This window comes from Pongo pygmaeus, chromosome 2 (assembly GCF_028885625.2).
Source record: "Pongo pygmaeus isolate AG05252 chromosome 2, NHGRI_mPonPyg2-v2.0_pri, whole genome shotgun sequence".
NCBI classification, from domain to species: Eukaryota; Metazoa; Chordata; class Mammalia; order Primates; family Hominidae; genus Pongo; species Pongo pygmaeus.
Genome location: NC_085930.1, coordinates 121,483,594 through 121,500,912, shown reverse-complemented (window position 1 = coordinate 121,500,912; position 17,319 = coordinate 121,483,594). Strand labels below are relative to the sequence as shown.

Here is a 17,319-nt window from a genome sequence, read left to right as displayed (position 1 = left end):
TGGGAGTCCCTGAAGAGGCCTTTATTGGTGGTACTTGGAATCTGAGTCTACTGTGTGTGTGAGGAAAACCACAGGTCCCAGAGCTGTATGCCTAGGGGTTCAAGAACCCAACTGAGTGTGCAGTCCAATTCAGATTATTCTGACACAGCACATTGGCTGTGTATTCATTAGATGGCTTGTTTTTGTTTTTTTTCCTCCCTGGAGTAGTCAAGAAGGTAATTATTTGGTCATCTTTCAAATATTCTTTAGTGGTGTGTTTATTAATTACAAGAGCATTTGGAGTCAGTGAGGAGCAGGCATGAGACTAATTTACATTTTGCTTCTAAAGGATGAAGTTGTATGACACCAAGTTTAATGTTTCCCGGTGAGAGTAATCTCCTCATGGACTGATAACCTAAGTAGCTTCCTGGCTGGCCTGCTTCTCATGCTGCCCTGGTAATGGATACCTGTTGAGTTATTCGTTCACAGTGTTTCTAGGAATTGTTAGTCCTTCTAACAGACTAACATGTATGGTGGCAGTGGGAAGGGCGTGTTCACTTACTGTGATATCTTCCCACCCCTTCCCACCCCAGCCATGGCATAGATGGTTGGTCCAAAAATGGGTGCCTGGCCCAAGATGGGCAAGTAGTGGCATAGTGTTCCCTGGGAAATTAGACCTGAGACCGAGTTGCTGTAAGTCTGTCTCTGAGTGACCGGAGCTCTAACATTTACAATTTGGATTGCCTTTTTCTTTCATGTGGCTGGGATACAGAGTAATCCAGAGACAGAGAAAGCAGAGAGGGACATCTTGCATTCCCCATGACATCTTGGAAGATCCTGGTTCCTGCTTCTCCAGAGTAGGCATTTTATGGCTTGGGTGGGGTGAGACCTCATGGGATGCTGTAAAGGCTCTTGCCATAGACCCTGGCCCAGGTGCTAGTCCTGAGGCCTGGCCTTTCCTACGAGCACGGAGGCAGTGAGGTCAGCCTAGCAGCTGGAGGACCAGGGATGCTGCAGCCAAGGGGAGATGATATTCAGATGCTTTGATGACAAGACTGGGAGTGAGTCCTTCCAATTGCACATCTGGCAGCTTTTGAGCTCCTGAGGCCAGCCTGGCTGGGGGAAGGAAGGATGGGGACAGCTGGACAGCTATTGAGGGCCTGTTCGGGTAGCTTTCTACTAGCCACGCATCCATCTAGCTTCCTGTCCCCAGTTCACTCACTTCCTTGAGATGCCTTCATGGATTTCTGGGAGCAAGCAGCAGCAGTGAAACAACCGTTTTCACATTCTCCCCCAACTCACCATCTCTATCTTATGTAGTTAACAAAAACAAGCTTGTTTTACTCCATGTATAAAAAAATATTTTTTTAAGTTAATGTGGGCATGGCCAGATTTTGGCTCTCATACTTTGTAACTTCTACCTATAAGGTAACCTTGTAACTTTTACCTCCAATAGTCTTTCCATATAAATAGTTACCTGTTGTTCTTGGACCAGAGACTGAATCATCACAAGCTTCCTTGGAGCTTATGAGATTCCCAGAGCTTTGTAGCAAAGTCCCTTTCCTGCTCAGGTTCACACAGAAGATGTCTGTGACCTTGAACTGCTGCATCTCCTTTGGCATTTTGAGCATAACTCTATAGATGGCCAAAGATCTTATAAATGAGTAAAACCTCTGGAGGTCAGAAAAGCAGGTACAGATTCTGCCTCTACTTGCCTGCTTTGGGCAAGTTGCCAAAGTGTTTCTCCACTTTGAAAACGTGGATAAAATCAACACTATCAAGTCGTTGCAGAGATTAGTGGTGATACTTAGGAAGCCAATGGTAGGGACTCGAAGAATGTTAGCTGTTTCTCTTTTTCTCCCCTGCAAAATGATGCAGGCCAGGGCCAAAACTGACCAGTTCTGCTAGTTGCCAACAGCTCTGTAAAAAATTGGGTGGAAGAAGGAAGGAGTAAATGGCTTTGAATCTGTTAAAGTGAATTTGGGAGATTGATGGTAAACTTTGATATGCCAGCCCTCCTGTTTCTACAGCTAGTGGAGTCGGCTGAGCTTTGTTTTTCTATTTGAACCCCTTTGTTAATTTCCATGTCTTTCACAATTATCAGACTTTTAATTTCACTGGTGGTTTGCAACATGACCTATTACCCCATTTATTTAAGAACAACAAAGTAGAGGTCTGGTTGTGAAGTCGTATGCTTATAACATAAAAAAAAAAACTTTTTCCAGTCTGGTAGCTGAATCTGGTGAGTTCGGAAAATCTGCTTCCATCCAAAAATGCTTTCAAGTTATTCCCAGAGAAAAAGGGTTCCCTGGGCCTTTCCTTCCAAAAGAGAACGCAGACTTGTTATAAATATTATCAATACCTGTCTGTTAACATTTGAGAGGAAGGTTTTTTGTCTACAGTGCACAAGCTGCTGATTTAGTGTAATTATCTCAGGTTTATTGGCTTGTTTTGGGTATGTCCTTCCCTTACATAAAACTATGCCATGCTTCTCTAAGAGGGTGAAAAGGTAGCAGATGGTCCTTTTTTTTCTCATTTAGGGAATTATTACTGTTAAACTTGTCTAAGGACAAAGATGGCAGCGTCTTTTGGCAGCATCTTACCCAGGAAGGAGCTCAGTGATGTAGAGGAGGCAGAATTACCTGCCAACCCCCTGCATCTGGCTGGGCCTGAGAATCAAACTGACATCAGACAGGTTAACAGGAGGGAAGTGTACAGATTTTTACACATATGTGGGAGCCCCCATAGGAAAACAAAGACCCAAGGAAATGGCAAAGCCCAAGTGCTTGTATACTAAGTTGGACAAAAAGAGGCAATCGTGGAAAAGTAACATAAGGGGAGACCAAAGGAAGATCAGAGTTATGTTAAGAAGTTCTGTTTGCACAGAATTCTCTTGGCCTCAGCTCCTCACTTCTGGTGATAAGAATGTTCCCTTTCCTTCTGGTGCAGGGAGGGCATCTTTTTATCTCCTGCTTTCAGGAAGAAAAGGGGGCAGTCAGAGCACCCCTCTTGCACCTGTTGTTTTTCAAGTGTCTTTAGCTCAAATTAATCCTATGCCAAAGTGGCATATTTCAGGGTAGCATATTCTGCCATCCTTCAGTGAACTATTTAAAATTTCAGCTCCTTTGGCAGCAGCACTTATTCCAGTTTTAGTGGGGGCATTGATTTATGACCCTCCCCGGTGGGTCATTACATGCCTATTTAAATTGTGAAATAGACCAAGGGGTGCTTCTGTATAACTCAGTTACAGGGGGGAAAGTTCCAATAATAGAGATGCATTATTATTTGCATGCTTAAAAAGCCACCACAGTTGTCAGTGCAGATAAAAGGCCATGCTGAGCCATGAATAATCACTTGCTCCTAGAGTAGGGGAGGGGACTTCACTTTTTATAAGACTCAATGGAACAGAAATGTCACAGTAGGCATCTAAATTAACAAGTCTTGTTTCCGTAAGCCTGGACTTTCTAAGCTTTTCAGCCAAACTATCTCACGCCTCTGAGAGTGAACTTACTCTCTCAGGGGTCTTAAGGTGAGGCCTGAAACTACCCAGGTTAAATTTTAGTTTGAAGTTTTGTCTTACTTTTTAAATTTCTGTGAGCTGTCTCCTCCCCTACAATATTTCTGGTTGTGATTTTCAATGAAAAGGTATTTATTTATTTCTCTGTGACAGTGCTTCTTCCCTACCTATCTCCCAAATTTTTGAATAAAACTGATTCCTCATAGTCCAGCAGATCTCCAAAATTAGTTGTGCACTGCACAGTTTTCCTTCTCATCACTCAGTAGTCACAAAGGAAGCCCAAAGGGGTGAGCAGCTAACTGTGAAATGCCAGTGGAGCCTTCGAACCCACCAAGGGGAGGGATATTCCTCTCCCAGGAGCAGTGGTGTCAGTGGCTTCAACCAGGATGGGGGCATTTATTAATGAGACTTGTGAAGCAGCCAGCTCAGGATGACTGACATGAAACCTTCTCTCAGGAATGCAGGTCTGCTCCCAAGAGGGGGCAAAGGCAGCCAGGAAAGGTGCAGAACCCAGCCTGGCAGGGCCCTCCCCACTATACCACTCATCCACTGGCCTTCTAGGCAACATCGCGTCGTAGCAAATCCTGCTGACTCATCACACTTGATCACATGACTGGGTCTCCCCATACAGCCATTGGCAAAGGAGATCTTGAAGATGTGCCAACTCTGAAACACTGATGCCAGAATAGGTTTTTGAAAATGCCTCTAGTTCTATCACTGCCTGCTCAGTGAATAAAATCTGAACTCCTTAACCTGCCATTCCGAGCACTCCAGTGTGGCCCCAACGACCCTCTCCCTCTATATCTCACATTACCATCCAAAGTGTTGCCAACTCTATGGCCTTTTACCCTGTCCTCAAAGCAGGTAGGTGCCAAATCCCAGCCTCATCCCAGCCTGGAGTACAACTGCTTACACTAAGGTCCTGACTTTTCTTTCTTTCTTTCTTTCTTTTTTTTTTTTTTTTTTTGGCAGAGTCTTGCTCTGTCGCCCAGGCTGGAGTGCAGTGGCGTGATCTTGGCTCACTGCAACCTCTGCCTTCCAGGTTCAAGTGATTCTCTTGCCTCAGCCTCCCAAGTAGCTGGGACTACAGGTGTGTACCATCATGCCCGGCTAATTTTTGTATTTTTAGTAGAGACGGGGTTTCACCATCTTGGCCAGGCTGGTCTCAAACTCCTGACCTCAAGTGATCCACCCACCTTGGCCTCCCAAAGCGCTGGGATTTCAGGCATGAGCCACCAGGCACAGTCAGTCTGGCCTTTTTGAGGCAGTGAGCTCTCTGAGCACCCAGAGTCATTTATTAGTCTCCCCGATACCCCAAGAATGCATCTCTCAACATGTCTTGATGGGATTCCACTTCCTGGGCCTTTGCCATTGGCTGCATTTGCAGTGCTAGTTTTCTATTTGTCTCCCTGGCCACACTGAACATTCTTCGAGGGAAGGGGCTATGTCGTCTTTCTTGTATACACTGGCCTTGTGCATGGCTTCCTTAGTTGTCCTGGTGTCCAGTAACCTTAGTGACCCTCATTCAGCGGCTAGAAGAGTTAAAAAAAAAAAGTGGAGTTTTTCACAAAGGTGCTGTAAACAGGTGTAATCCAGGAAAACTCAAGTTTACATGGAAACTAAATTAGAAAATGATTGTCCTTCCAAATAGGATTGTATGCATTCTCTTCTGAATAGTACTTCTCCGAGGCTTTTAAAATAAATTTTGATTTACAGCAACTTGATAACATCTTTTAGAAAAAAATCCCTTAAAATGTTGGGGCTCACCTAGATTTAAAAATGTGGTTGTTGATGCATTTTTAAAAGATATTAGAAAGGCAATATTGATGGCTGTTAAATTTAAAAATAAAACATATTTCTACAACTCAAGAATTCATCATCCTCCAAGGAGGATTTTATTTTTAAGGAATTGCCCTACTTTGATTGCCTGAAGGTTTTGATTCTTCTCCTCTTGGAATGAATTTGAATTTGAGACTCCCAAGCAAAATTGGATTTTTCTCAGTTGCAAAATACCAGATTCAGCATACAGGGCTTTCAGAGGGTAACTGGAGGGTTTCATTCCCATCTGCCAAATTGTATAAACTGTGCTGCAGCCTCTCCTAGTATTTAATGTAGGTAGAAATTTCATTTTTTATGTGGCAGGTCAAAAAGATTGAAGTGTAGAATATAGTGAGAGGAGAAACTGCCTGCTCCATCTTCAGTATTATGGCAGATTGGCCACCTTCTCCATGCAGATTTTTTTTTATTATAGTAACAGGTGAACTTATAATCAGTGAATATTAGAATGCATGAATACATATATACATTTGTGTGCTATAAGGGTATGTGATTTTTGCAATCAAGAAAGCAATACTTGGCTGGGTGCAATGGCTCATGCCTGTAATCCCAACATTTTGGGAGGCTGAGGCAGGAGGACTGCTTGAGCTCAGAGGTTCGAGACAAGCTTAGAAAACATAGTAGAACCTCATCTCTACAAAAAAATTTAAAAATTAGCCTCATTTCTACAAAAAAAAAAAATATTAAGTGACGGCACAGTGGCCCATGCCTGTAATCCCAGCACTTTGGGAGCCCAAGGCACGTGGATCACTTGAGGCCAGGTTGGCCAAGACTAGCCTGGCCAACATGGTAAAACCCCATCTCTACTAAAAATACAAAAAATTAGCCAGGTATGGTGGCACACACCTGTAATCCCAGCTACTCAGGAGGCTGAGGCATGAGAATTGCTTGAACCCAGGAGGTGGAGTGAGCTGAGATCACACCACTGCACTCCAGCCTGGGTGATGGAGTGAGACCCTGTCTTCAAAAAAAAATAAATAAATAAAGTAATCCCAGCTACTTGGGAGGCAGACGTAGGAGAATCACTTGAGCTCAGGAGGTCAAGGCTGCAGTGAGCTCTGATCGTGCCACTGCACTCCAGCCTTGGCAACAGAGCAGGACCAAAAAAGAAAAAAGAAAAAAAAAAAGCAACACTTAGTTGGTTTTTTGAAAAGATTGACAGAATTGACAAACCCTTAGCTCAACTATGAAAAAAGGAGAAAAGACTCAAATAACAAAAATCAGAAATGAAAGAAAAGAGATTGCTGAAAAAAAAGTTAAAGTATCATAAAAGACTACTATGAACAATTATATGCCAACAAATTGGATAATCTAGAAGAATAGATAAACTTCTAGAAACATGCAACCTACCAAGACTGAATCATGAAAAATCTGAACAGACCCATAACTAGTAGAAAGATTGAATCAGTAATCAAAAACCTCCCAACAAAGAAAAGCCCAAGGCCAGATGGCTTCACTAGAAAATTCTACCTAATGTTTAAAGAAGAATTAACACCAGTCCTTCTAAAACTCTTTTTATTTTTTTATTTTTTATTTTTATTTATTTTTTATTTATTTATTTATTTATTTTTATTATTATTTTTTTTTAATTTCTGAAGTATTTATTGATCATTCTTGGGTGTTTCTCGGAGAGGGGGATATGGCAGGGTCATAGGATAATAGTGGAGAGAAGGTCAGGAGATAAACACATGAACAAAGGTCTCTGGTTTTCCTAGGCAGAGGACCCTGCGGCCTTCTGCAGTGTTTGTGCCCCTGAGTACTTGAGATTAGGGAGTGGTGATGACTCTTAAAGAGCATGCTGCCTTCAAGCATCTGTTTAACAAAGCACATCTTGCACCACCCTTAATCCATTTAACCCTGAGTTGACACAGCACATGTTTCAGAGAGCAGGGGGCTGGGGGAAAGGCCATAGATCAACAGCATCCCAAGGCAGAAGAATTTCTCCTAGTCAGAACAAAATGGAGTCTCCTATGCCCACCCCTTTCTACACAGACACAGCAACAATCTGATCTCTCCTTCCTTTCCCCACACTTCCTCCCCTTCTCTTCAACAAAACCGCCATCGTCCTCATGGCCCGTTCCCGATGGTCGCTGTCTCTTCGGAGCTGTTGGGTACACCTCCCAGACAGGGCAGCCGGGCAGAGGCGCTCCTCACCTCCCAGACAGGGCGGCTGGGCAGAGGCGCCCCTCGCTTCCCAGACGGGGCCGCCCGGGCAGAGGCGCTCCTCTCCTCCCAGACGGGGCGGCCGGGCAGAGGCGCTCCTCACTTCCCCGACGGGGCCGCCCGGGCAGAGGCGCTCCTCAGTTCCTCCCAGACCGGGTGGCAGCCGGGCAGAGGCGCTCCTCACCTCCCAGACGGGGCGGCCGGGCAGAGGCGCTCCTCACTTCCCCGACGGGGCGGCCGAGCAGAGGCGCTCCTCACTTCCCAGAGGGGGCGGCCGAGCAGAGGCGCTCCTCACTTCCCAGACGGGGCGGCCGGGCAGAGACGCTCCTCACTTCCTCCCAGATGGGGTGGCGGCCAGGCAGAGGCGCTCCTCACCTCCCAGACAGGGCGGCCGGGCAGAGGCGCTCCTCACTTCCCAGACTGGGCGGCCGGGCAGAGGCGCTCCTCACCTCCTAGACGGGGCGACCAGGCAGAGGCGCTCCTCACTTCCCAGACGGTGTGGCGGCTGGGCAGAGGTGCTCCTCCCTTCCCAGATGGGGCAGCCAGGCAGAGGCGCTCCTCACTTCCCAGACGGTGTGGCGGCCGGGCAGAGGTGCTCCTCCCTTCCCAGATGGGGCAGCCAGGCAGAGGCGCTCCTCACTTCCCAGACGGTGTGGCGGCCGGGCAGAGGTGCTCCTCCCTTCCCAGATGGGGCAGCCAGGCAGAGGCGCTCCTCACTTCCTCCCAGACGGGGTGGCGGCCAGGCAGAGGCGCTCCTCACTTCCCAGAGCGGGCGGCCGGGCAGAGGTGCTCCTCACTTCCTCCCAGACGGGGTGGCAGCCGGGCAGAGGCACTCCTCACCTCCCAGACGGGGCGGCCGGGCAGAGGTGCTCCTCATCTCCCAGACGGGGCGGCCGGGCAGAGGTGCTCCTCATCTCCCAGACGGGGCAGCCGGGCAGAGGTGCTCCTCACTTCCTCCCAGACGGGGTGACGGCCGGGCAGAGGCACTCCTCACCTCCCAGACGGGGCGGCCGGGCAGAGGCGCTCCTCACCTCCCAGACGGAGTGGTCAGGCAGAGGCGCTCCTCACTTCCCATATGGGGTGGCGGCCGGGCAGAGGCGCTCCTCACTTCCCAGATGGGGCAGCCGGGCAGAGGTGCTCCTCACTTCCTCCCAGACGGGGTGGCAGCCGGGCAGAGGCGCTCCTCACCTCCCAGACGGGGTGGCCGGGCAGAGGCACTCCTCCCTTCCCAGACGGAGTGGCCAGGCAGAGGCGCTCCTCACCTCCCAGAGTGGGCGGCCGGGCAGAGGTGCTCCTCACTTCCTCCCAGACGGGGTGGCGGCCAGGCAGAGGCGCTCCTCACCTCCCAGACGGGGCGGCCGGGCAGAGGCACTCCTCACCTCCCAGAGTGGGCGGCCGGGCAGAGGCGCTCCTCACTTCCCAGAGTGGGCGGCCGGGCAGAGGCGCTCCTCACCTCCCAGAGTGGGCGGCCGGGCAGAGGTGCTCCTCACTTCCTCCCAGACGGGGTGGCGGCCAGGCAGAGGCGCTCCTCACCTCCCAGACGGGGCGGCCGGGCAGAGGCACTCCTCACCTCCCAGAGTGGGCGGCCGGGCAGAGGCGCTCCTCACTTCCCAGAGTGGGCGGCCGGGCAGAGGCGCTCCTCACTTCCCAGAGTGGGCGGCCGGGCAGAGGCGCTCCTCACTTCCCATAGGGGGTGGCAGCCGGGCAGAGGCGCTCCTCACTTCCCAGATGGGGCAGCTGGGCAGAGGTGCTCCTCACTTCCTCCCAGACGGGGTGGCGGCCAGGCAGAGGCGCTCCTCACCTCCCAGACGGGGTGGCCGGGCAGAGGCACTCCTCACCTCCCAGACGGGGCGGCTGGGCAGAGGCGCTCCTCACCTCCCAGAAGGGGCGGCTGGGCAGAGGCGCTCCTCACTTCCCATATGGGGTGGCAGCCGGGCAGAGGCGCTCCTCACTTCCCAGACGGAGTGGCGGCCAGGCAGAGGCGCTCCTCACTTCCCAGATAGGGCAACAGGGCAGAGGCGCTCCTCACTTCCTCCCAGACGGGGCGGCCGGGCAGAGGTGCTCCTCATCTCCCAGACGGGGCAGCCGGGCAGAGGCGCTCCTCACTTCCTCCCAGACGGGGTGGCAGCCGGGCAGAGGCGCTCCTCACATCCCAGATGATGGGCGGCCGGGCAGAGGCGCTCCTCACTTCCCAGATAGGGCGGCCGGGCAGAGGGGCTCCTCACATCCCAGACGATGGGCGGCCAGGCAGAGACGCTCCTCACTTCCTAGACGGGGTGGCGGTGGGGCAGAGGCTGTAATCTTAGCACTTTAAGAGGCCAAGGCAGGAGGCTGGTAGGTGGAGGTTGCAGAGAGCCGAGATCACACCACTGCACTCCAGCCTGAGCACCATTGAGCATTGAGTTAGCGAGACTCCGTCTGCAGTCCCAGCACCTCGGGAGGCCGAGGCAGGCAGATCACTCGAGGCCAGGAGCTGGAGACCAGCCCGGTCAACACGGCGAAACCCCGTCTCCACCAAAAATACAAAAACCATTCAGGCGTGGCGGCGCGCGCCTGCAATCCCAGGCACTCGGCAGGCCAAGGCAGGAGAGTCACAGGAGCCCGAGGCAGGGAGGTTGCAGCAAGCCGAGATCCCGGCAGTACAGTCCAGCTTCGGCAACAGAGGGAGACCGAAAAAAGAAGGAGAGGGAGACCGAAAAAAGAGGGGAGAGGGGAGAGGGGAGAGGGGAGAGGGGAGAGGCTAAAACTCTTAAAAAAATTGAAGAGAGAATGCTTTCAAACTTATTCTACAAGGCCATCATTACCTTCATACCAAAATGAGACAAAGAGACTGTAAGTAGACAAAGATGCTATACTACAAACCAATATCAATATTGATTCAAAAATTCTTTTTTTTTTTTTTTTCCAATACAGAGTCTAGCTCTGTCACCCAGGCTGGAGTGCAGTGGCACAATCACTGCAACCTCCACTTCGCAGGTTCAAGCAATTCTCTGCCTCAGCCTCCTAAATAGCTGGGATTACAGGTGCCCGCCACCAAGCCCAGCTAATTTTTGTATTTTTAGTAGAGATGGAGTTTCACCATGTTGATCAGGCTGGTCTTGAACTCCTGACCTCAAGTGATCCACCCACCTTGGCTTCCCAAAGTGCTGGGATTACAGGAGTGAGCCACCATGCCTGGCCTGGTTAAAAAATTCTGAACAAAATACTAGTAAACCAAATTCAACATAGTAAAAGGATTATGCGTGTTCAACTGGGATTTATTTCTGAAATGCAAAGATGGTTCAACATGAAGACTGATGTAATACACCACATTAACGGAATGAAGGATAAAACCACATGATCATCTCAATTGATGCAGAAAAAGTACTTGGCAAAATTCAACACCGTTTCATGATAAAAACACTAAACACACTTGGAATAGAAGGAAATTACCTCAACATACTAAAGACCATATATGACAAGCCAACAGCTAACATCATATTCAGTGGTACAAAAAAGCTTTTTGGCTAAGGCTAGGAGCAGGGCAAGGATGCCTACTCTTACTACCTCTATTCAACATAAGACCAGAAGTCCTATCCAGGCAAGAAAGAGAAATAAAAGACATCCAAATAGGAAAGGAAAAAGAGTGATTATCTATGTTAACCAATGACATGACCTAGTATGTAGAAAACACTAAAGATTCTACAAAAAAAGCTGTTCAACTAATAAATTCAGCACAGTTGCAGGATACAAAATCAACACACAAAAAAATCAGTTGGCATTTCTCTGCACTGACAATGAACAATCAAAAAAGGAAGTTAAGAAAATTATATTTATAATAGAATCAAAAAGAATAAAACACTTAGGTAAAAGACTTTTACACTGAAAACTACAAAACACTGCTGAAAGAAATTAAAGGAGACATAAATAGAAAGACATTCTATGTTCATAGAGTGGAAGATGTAATATTGTTAAAATGTTCATATTACCAAAGATGATTTACAGATTCAGTGCAATCCCAGTCAAAATCCCAGTGGCTTTTTTTTTTTTTTTTTGCAGAAATAGAAAAAAAAATCCTAAAATTCCTATGGAACCACAAAGGACCCCAGAGAGCCAAAACAGTAGTAAGAAAGAAGAATAAAGCCACAGGCCCCACACTTCCTGATTTTAAAAGGTGATACAAGCTGGGCACAATGGCATGCTACTTGGGAGGCTAAGGCAGGAGGCTCTCTTGAGCCCAGGAGTTTGGGGCTGTAGTGAACTATAATCTCACCTATGAATAACCACTGCACTCCAGGCTGGGCAACATAATAAGGCCCTTTCAAAAAATATGTATATGTTTGTTTTATATGTATATAAAACAAAGCTACAGTTATCAAAATAGTATGGTACTGGCATAAAGATAGACATTTAGAGCAATGGAACAGAATAGAGAGCCCAGTAATATATGCTCATGTATGTAGTCAAATGATCTATGGACATTCCTAATTTATGATCAATATATGTCATTTATGGACAATAGATTATTTTCCAAATGGTCTATGGAAAAATGGACAAACATACCAAGACTACACAATGAGAAAGAAAGGACAGTCTCTTCAACAAACGGTTGGGAAAACTGGATATCCACATGCAAAAGAATGAAGATGAATCCTTACCTGACACCATGCATAAAATTTAACTAAAATAAATTATAGACCTAAATGTAAGACCTGAAACTCAAACTCGTAGAATAAAATGAGAAAATCTTCATGACATTGGATTTGGCAATGATTTCTTGCATATGACACCAAAAGCACAGATGACAAAAGCAACAGTAGACAAATAGGACTATACCAAACTTAAAACATCTGCCCAGCAAAGGAAACAATCATTACAGAAAGGGAAAAGATACCTGCAAGCCATATATCTGATAAGACGTTAATATCCAGAATATATAAAGAACTCCTACAACTCAACAATAACAATAAAAATCAAATGTAAAAATGGGGAAAGGACTTGAGTAGACGTTTCTCAGAAAAAGATATGCAAATGCCAACAAGCATATGGTAATATGAGCAATATTACTAGTCATTAGGAAAATGCAAATCAAAACCATAATGAGATATTACCTCATACCTGTTAGGATGGCCACTATCAAATAAACAGAAAATAACAAGTATTGACAAGAATGTGGTGAAATTGGGACCTTTGTGCCTTGTTTGTGGGAATGTAAAATAATGAGGCCACTCTGGAAAACAGTATGGGGGGTCCTCAAAAAATTAAAAATAAAATTTACTATATGACCCAACAATACCACTTGTGGGTATAGATCCAAAAGAACTAAAGACAGGATCTTTGAATCTTAAATTCAGCTGATTTAAAAAAAAAAAACATTGAACAAATAAACCATGCAAAAAAAAAAAGGATCTTGAGATATTTGCACACTCATGTTCATTGCAGCATTATTCACAATAACCAAGAGTTAGAAGCAACCTGAATGCACATTAACAGATTAATGGGTAAAGAAAATGTGGGATATGCATACAATGGAGAATTATTCAGCCTAAAAAAGGAAATTCTGTCATATGCTACACATGGATAAACCTTGAGGACATCATGCTAAGTGAAATAAGCCAGTCACAGAAAGTCAAATACTGCATGCTTTCACTTATATAAGGTATCTAAAGTAATCAAACTCTTAGAAAGTAGAATGGAAAGTAGAATGCCAAGGGATAAAGAGAGGGTGCAAGGGGGAGTTGCTATTCAGTGCATCTACAGTTTCACTTTTACAAGATGAAAAAGTTCTAGAGATCTTCTGCACAACAGTTTGCAGACAGTCAACACTACTGTGTATTTAAAAATGATTAAGGTATTAAATGTTACATTCTTTTGAACACACACACACACACACACGTAAGTCATGAATAAAAAGAAAAAAAAAGCAACACCTAAATTGTGAGGCAACTGTAAAATAAATGAGGATTCAAGCAAATTTTGGATGGAAAAGTTGAAATCCTACAGAAGCACAGTACAATTAGAAAAGCAAGGCATTGTCCATATGAGGCTGGGTTAGGTGCAGCCCGTCGCAGTGGATGCAGAACAAGATGTAAAGCTGGGGTGCTGGTTGCTAGTTCCACCTGCTGCAGACCTGCAGTGGGGACAGTTACCTCTGAGCATCAGTAGCCTCAGGCGTATATAAGGAAGGTGACCTCTGCCATGTGAGACCCAGCTGGAAGAGAGAGGGGGCTTCTTAGCTGGGATAGAATCTCAAGCAAAATCACAGTGGGTTTTGATCCCTGAGGAGTGGCAGAGAGGAGTCAGGAGGTGAGGGGTGGGGAGCTTGGAGAAGGGCACAGAAGGAGGCGATGGGAAAGGAGATCTGGCCTTGTAGGGTAAAGGCCTCATGGGAAGGGGCTGAGAAACAAGGTTGCTGAGACATGAATTTGGGGTGGTTAGGGAAGTGCCTTCTAATGCTGTCCTTAGCACGCTCAGCGGCCTCGATCCTTCTTGCATCTGTATAAAGCAGCCAGTCTCTGAAAATAGAGACCACTCGATGGGGCCTCTGGGGGCCTCCTGTAAGAGGAGAGAGATGCTTAGTGAGACAGCCTTGGTCAGTGATTCTCAAACTCTGTTGGACTTGGGAAAAGAGTTAACTTCCCCACCCAGTTCATGGCACTGTACCCTCATTGGTCCTCAAAAGGCCCCCCTTGTTTGGTTTGTTGCCTTTTATCCTCATTTCTTACTGTTATCCCCTCCCCTTCTCCCATGGGCTACCGTTATTAATATGTGTTTGATGTATATGCTGTTTGTATGTATTCTTATAAAACAGGAAGGTTTGGAATGTGTGTTTTTTTAATGTACATAGATGGTAGCAGTCTCGATCAGCAGTTGGCAAACTGTAAAGGGCCAGAATAGTAAATATTTTAGACTTTATGGGCCATATGGACTCTTTTGCAACTACTCCACTGTGTCATTGTAGCACAAAAGCAGCCAACGACATATGCAAATGAGTGAGCATGGCTATGTTCTAATAAAACTTTATTTATGGACACTGAAATTTGAATGTCATATAATTTTTATATGTCACAAAATATTCTTTTGATTTTTTTCCAACTGTTTAAAACCACTTGTAGTTTGTGGACCATACAAAAACACTGTGGCCAGATTTGGCTACTGGGTTGTAATTGTGTGATTCCTCATCTAGCTCCTTGCTGCTCAGTATGTTCTGCGGACCAACAGCACGGGCATCACCAGAAAGCTTGTTGGAAATGCAGACCTTAGGCCTCATCCCAGACCTGCTAGGTCAGCACCTGCATTTTAACAAGACCCCTGGTGATTGTGTACACACTGATGTTTGGGAAGCACTGGGCTACATTTCATTTTTTTTTATTCTTTCTCATTTAGCACTCTTCTAAAGACCGAACCATTTTGCTAGATCTAATCCATTTCTTGTAACTGCAGCACAGTATTAACATATTCACTTTTCCACCAAAAAAAAAGAAAAGAAAAGGTACAGAGACATTGGAAAGATTACTGGTTGCCAAGGGTTAGAAATGATGCAGGTGAAAGATGAATAGGCAGTGCACGGATGGTTTCAGGTGGTGAAAATACTGTGTGCTGGCTCTGATGATGGATACATGTCATTATACTTTTGTCTAAACCCATAAAATGCCTACTACCATGAGTGAACCCTAATGTAAACTATAGGCTTTGGTCAATAATAATGTGTCATTAATTGGCTTATCAATTATATAAATTATAGGGGAGCTCAGGGAGGAGAGAAGGGGATATGTGGGAACTCTGCATGTTCCAATCAATTTTTCTTTTCCTTTTTTTTTTTCTGTTCTGGAAGCTTTTTATTGTTGCTCCAAGTTTAAGAATTTTCACTGATGGCAGAAAACCAACACTTCTAGACAATCTCCCGCATAGCCCTGCCCAGCTTCTGAATCTTGGTCTTGACAGACATGTCAACATATTTCTCTCCAATGCGCACAATCATTCCACCCAAGACTGACGGATCAGTCTTAGCCTCCAATTTCAATACTTGGCCTTGACTTAGGAAGCTCTTAAGGACAGTTTTTAATTCAGAGAGTGTGGCTTCTTCTAAAGGAGATGCAGAGGTCACTGTGCAAGGCACCTCTCCGCAATGGACACTCATCATGGCAGAAAAGGCAGAAATGACTCCTTGGGTATTGCTTAATCGACCATTTTCAGCAAGCAAATTGATCAGGTTGGTGGTAAGGGGAGAGAACCTCTCTTTTGCTGTGATGTCATTTAGGCTTTTCACTTTAATGGAACACTTCACATAGGGATTCAAAACAGAAGCAGCCACTTTGGGTTCCTTCAGGATTTGTGCTACTCTCAACAACTCCTTTTCTACTTGCTCCAGCTTATTCTGTTTTGATGCAGCAGAATAAAGAGCGGTGGCATAGTGACCTTCAATACCGTATACCTGAACAGGAGGCCTCACAAGCTTGGCAAATGGTCTGACCACAGAGGTACTGAAACATCCACCTGCCAGGAGAGCCCGGACACTGCTGGGGCAGCCATCTTCCCCTGTCTTTTTTTTTTTTCTTCGAGACAGAGTGTCCCTCTGTCACCGAGGCTGGAGTGCAGTGGTGCAATCTCAGCTCACTGCACCCTCCGCCTCCCAGGTTCTAAGCGATTCTCCTGCCTAAGCCTCCGGAGTAGCTGGGATTACAGGCACGTACCACCACGCCCAGCTAACTTTGTATTTTCAGTAGAGATGGGGTTTCACCATCTTGGCCAGGCTGGTCTCAAACTCCTGGCCTCAGGTGATCCACCCGCCTCTGCCTCCCAAAGTGCTGGGATTACAGGCATGAGCCACCACACCTGGCCCAATCAATTTTCTGTAAACCTAAAACTGCTCTAAAAAATAGTCTATTGGCTGAGCGTGGTGGCTCATGCCTGTAATCCAGCACTTTGGGAGGCCCAGGCAGGCAGATCACGAGGTCAGGAGATCAAGACCATCCTGGCTAATATGGTGAAACCCCGTCTCTACTAAAAATACAAAAAATTAGCTGGGCGTAGTGGTGGGCGCCTGTAGTCCCAGCTACTCTGGAGGCTGAAGCAGGAGAATGGTGTGAACCCAGGAGGCAGAGCTTGCAGTGAGCTGAGATCGCACCACTGCACTCCAGCCTGGGCGACAGAGCAAGACTCCATCTCAAAAAAAAAAGTAAAGGAGCATGTCCCAGAAGCTCCCCAACTTGGCACAATTTGAACTTTTTGAAGCCAACTCGTGTTTTCTCTTAAAAATACATTCAAATTTGTATTTGCCATATTGTTTTGCCTTAACGTGACAATCAATTTTAATTTCTTTCTACTTAAAGTTCACCTCCCCTCCCCCAGTTAAAAAAAATTGTATAAAATGAAAGCTGCAGGAAGATGTGTTGTTGCTACCCTGTGACATCCCCCGCTCATGCCTGCCCTCCGCTGCCTCAGTTGAAAACTGCAATCCTAGGCCAACTCCTACCTTCCAGAAGGTGAGGCCAAGGGTCTCCTGCACTCTTGCTCCCCTAGCCCCTGGGCCGTCTTGGTGAGGGAGGGAGGAAAGGGAGAAGCTGCTGGCACATTTGGGGGCTGGGTCTCTCAGTGTCTACCTGAGTGCCTCGGTGCCTACTATTGTTCCCTTAGTAATAGCATACCTTTGACATCCTCTGCCCAAGTAGGGAGGCCTGGCCAGGGGCGAGAACTCTGTCCTGCCGGGGATCTTCTGTCAGAGATGGAAGGAAGGACCTGGCTTGGTCTCCAGGGGCACCAGTGGGTCTGCCAAGCTGACACCAGGCTGCGCCCTCCATCCCACTCCTTTCCTGGGAGAGCTGAGAGAGTATGAAGCCTTCCTG

At 46.8% G+C, this 17,319-nt stretch overlaps 1 protein-coding gene and 1 pseudogene across 3 annotated transcripts in view; one reads left to right on the top strand and one right to left on the bottom strand.

Annotated features, from left to right (window-relative positions):
• The window catches only part of CMTM8 (CKLF like MARVEL transmembrane domain containing 8), a 135,068-nt gene that overhangs the window by 82,695 nt on the left and 35,054 nt on the right, over positions 1-17,319 (top strand). The gene's annotated exons all lie outside the window — the stretch shown is intronic.
• Positions 15,300-16,006, bottom strand: LOC129033693 (ATP synthase subunit O, mitochondrial-like; annotated as a pseudogene).